This window comes from Harpegnathos saltator, unplaced genomic scaffold, assembly GCF_003227715.2.
Source record: "Harpegnathos saltator strain DR-91 unplaced genomic scaffold, Hsal_v8.6 scaffold77, whole genome shotgun sequence".
In the NCBI taxonomy this organism is placed as follows: domain Eukaryota; kingdom Metazoa; phylum Arthropoda; class Insecta; order Hymenoptera; family Formicidae; genus Harpegnathos; species Harpegnathos saltator.
Window position 1 is genome coordinate 52,338 of NW_020230615.1, and position 3,351 is coordinate 55,688.

Genomic DNA, 3,351 nt, shown 5'->3' on the forward strand with positions numbered 1-3,351 from the left:
TATATCATTTTATTTGTATCTTCTCCAAAAATAATGGTATCACAAAATTTGCGTCAAGCATTACAAAATTTCAAGTTTGCTTACTCTCCTTACGGGATTCAAATTTAAATGTCCATTTGTAAAAAAATATTTTCGAGAGCACACAACTGTTGTCTCCGTTTCTTGTTGTCATCTTTTTTCGTCAGCTCTTTCAAGAGCTCCATGTCCTATCTAGACTTTCAATGTCAATGAAGAAAAAAACCGTAGCGAATATTCTCCATTCATTCCGATCAAACATTCTTTCTCTATCGCTGCTTACCAACCAGGAACGCTAAATTTTTGTTCCAGACGTTGCGAGAAGCAAGTCTGGCGGACGCTGATGCCGCACCGGAGGATCTGGTTCGGGCAGAGCAGGGTCGGCTGGAAGGTAAAGTTTACAAGTTTTTTACACATCTTTGTCCAACCCTTTAACATCTTTGCTTTTGCAACTTGTTCCTCATCAGCTTTCTTGAAAGCTTCATGTCTCATTTGAATTTTCAATGTTGGAACTAAAATATTGAGATAAATATCCCATATCAAAATATTTCCGTATTTCCGATTTACCTCGATCATAGATATTCTCTCTCCACCACAGATTATCAACTGGGAAAACTACATTTCTGTTTTAGTTGTTGCGGAAAGTAACAACAATCCGGCAGATGCGGATGCCGTACCGGTGGATCCGGTTCGGGCCAAGCAGAGTCGATCGGAAGGTAAAGTTTACAAGTTTCCTATACATCTGTGTTCAACCCTTTACGATCTTTGCCTTTGCAACTTGTTCCTCATCAGCTCTCTTGAAAGTTTCATGTCTCATTTAAATCTTCAATATTGAAATATAAATATTGAGATAAAAATCCCACATCAAAATATTTCCGTATTTTCGATTCGCCCGATCCAAGATATTCTCTCTCTACCGCAGGTTATTAACCGGGAAATTATTTTTCTGTTTCAGTTGTGCGGAAAACAACAGCAATTCGGCGGACGCGGGTGCCGCACCGAAGGATTCGGTTCGGGCCAAGCAGAGTCGGCTTGAAGGTAAGTTTACAAATTTACTATAATCCTCTGTTTGACTCTTGGCGATCTAGAGCTGGGATATAATTTCCGACTCGACTTGAATTACGATCGCAAAGGGTAAACTACAATTTTACTCGCCCGCACTCGTTGGTCTGATCTCATAAACGAATGTGAATTTTTTGTTACAGAGTTGAAGCGGAACGTGGCCGGCTCTGACTGCAAGTCGTTTCGGTGAGTAAATGCAAAATAAAAAGAAAAACAAAATTCCGCATGACGGATATGGTGTGACCAGATGAAATATCGTTCAAGTCAATGCGAATTGCAAATAGATTCTTGCATGTGTGTGTTTGTGACGTTGAATTCAATACATTGCTCGAAACAATTAGGGAATTATTTGATCGCGATATCCTGCATTACATACGAGATTTAAAATAGTGAATGATTCTCTATTGATATTCAGTCATCTGAATAAGAAATATTCTGTACAACCGCGATGTACAAACACGAAATCGTCATCAGCTGCTTTATTTTTATTTTTCAAGCGGGCCGCAGAATTATTTAACGATATAATTATTTGACAATATTCAATTGTCCGTGTAAAATATATTCATACGCATAAATGCCGATACCGTTGCTGCTTTTCTTTTATTTGCAAAACAGGCTGTAGAATTATATGGCAATATTGTCCATTCATCACGATCCCTATTGTCTCGAGTAGCGTATAATGCGCGCACAGATTGCGCAAGCGCACGCCGAGCTTGAGGTATCCTCGCTCGCGTGCCTTTGAATATCGCGACCGCGGTTATCAAAATACGCATTTTTACCCGTGCTCCAACAAAGAAGACTTAAATTCTCATTTCGCCAAAGTATCGCGAACGTAAGCTTCGTCGTGACGGAACTATCATGCGTGAAAACGTTGCCCCGCTTCTCTATTTTTGCGTTCCCTTGAAGCGACCGGTTTTTGATTGTCTAATCTTTCCTCACGTGCATTCGTGAATATTGCACTCGTAGATATCGATAATACCGCATTTTCGTGACTTTTCCGATGCAATCGCGAAAAGCGCCGTAAAAGTCCGTTGGACGAGTCCATAAATTTTCACACAGTTTTTGCTCCTTGCCGATCGAGTTTATAAAGTCCGTTTCGCAGCGCATAAAAAGTTTCCACCGATGTCGACATAAAACGTTCGTTATTTGACGCAAATATCGCCGCTCTAATACAAATATCGACCGCGTCATGAAAGTGTAGCAATCACCGTGGGACGCGCTGCAAGATGAATGCTGAGCGACATGGAGAGCGGTAGCGGACATGGAAGAACATTGGTAGACCTGGTTGGACATTGGCAACGGGACATTACCAACATCATCATTGGTGAGCGTTTGACTCAATACTTACAGAGAGCTCTTTTATTATTATATTGTGCATGCCGCAAATTTGCATTGACATTTATAACGAAAAATATATTCCATGAATTATTGCCATATATTATAGCTATATATTATTGCCATATATTGTTGCGATATATTGTTGCCATATATTGTTGCCGTATATTACTGCTATATATTATTGCCACACATTGCCACGTATTATCCCCATATTATGGCCACCTGAAATCACGCGAGCAATCGAGAACACTGAATTTACCGGTAATCGCAAAAGCGCGCGGTAGACGTCACAGATTGATGCCAGCAGCCCGCATCAGAGCTGCCCGATAACAATACTCTTGCTACAATTTAACTTTAAACTAAAGCGGTCTCCGATCGCAGGAAACTTTCTATCGCGGACTAACCCTTCGAGCAGAATATTCCCGAGAAGCGCTCTTCAGATAAACGCTAGTTATAAGCGAACATGCCCCGTTAGGGCCCCGACGCGGTCTTGTTGTCGCAGAAAATTAGGAAGAAAGGAGCTAAACATCCGACACCGTTGTGAAAAGAAGGACGATGACGTCCCTTCGCGAGTAAAATATTAGGCCCTTGCGAACGCGAACGTCAAATTCCACCACGGCTGCGAACGTCCTCCGACCAGTTTCTTCGCGGAAACGGCTCAAAACCTAGGAACGCGCTTTCGCCACAATATAGTCCTATATTAACCCTATTCACACCATAAACATCGACTTCCAACTCCATGTAGAAGCGAAGATATCAACATTAAAATTAAAGAATTAAATTAAAATTTATTTAAATTTAAACATGTAATCTTCGGTATCTCATAAACGACTCAAAAAACAGGTACACGCTTTTGCCCTAAATCTCGACACTCAATTCACAATAGAAGCGGAGATATCAACGGTACAAGTTGAAAAATTTTAATCTCCGATATCT

At 40.8% G+C, this 3,351-nt stretch overlaps 1 long non-coding RNA gene across 1 annotated transcript; it reads left to right on the forward strand.

Moving 5' to 3' along the window:
* Positions 1-700: 700 nt before the first annotated feature.
* LOC112590257 (uncharacterized) lies at positions 701-1,243 on the forward strand. The gene is made up of 3 exons (XR_003114081.1): positions 701-731; positions 971-1,053; positions 1,221-1,243. It is a non-coding gene; the product is annotated as an uncharacterized LOC112590257 (long non-coding RNA).
* The last annotated feature ends 2,108 nt before the right edge of the window (positions 1,244-3,351 follow it).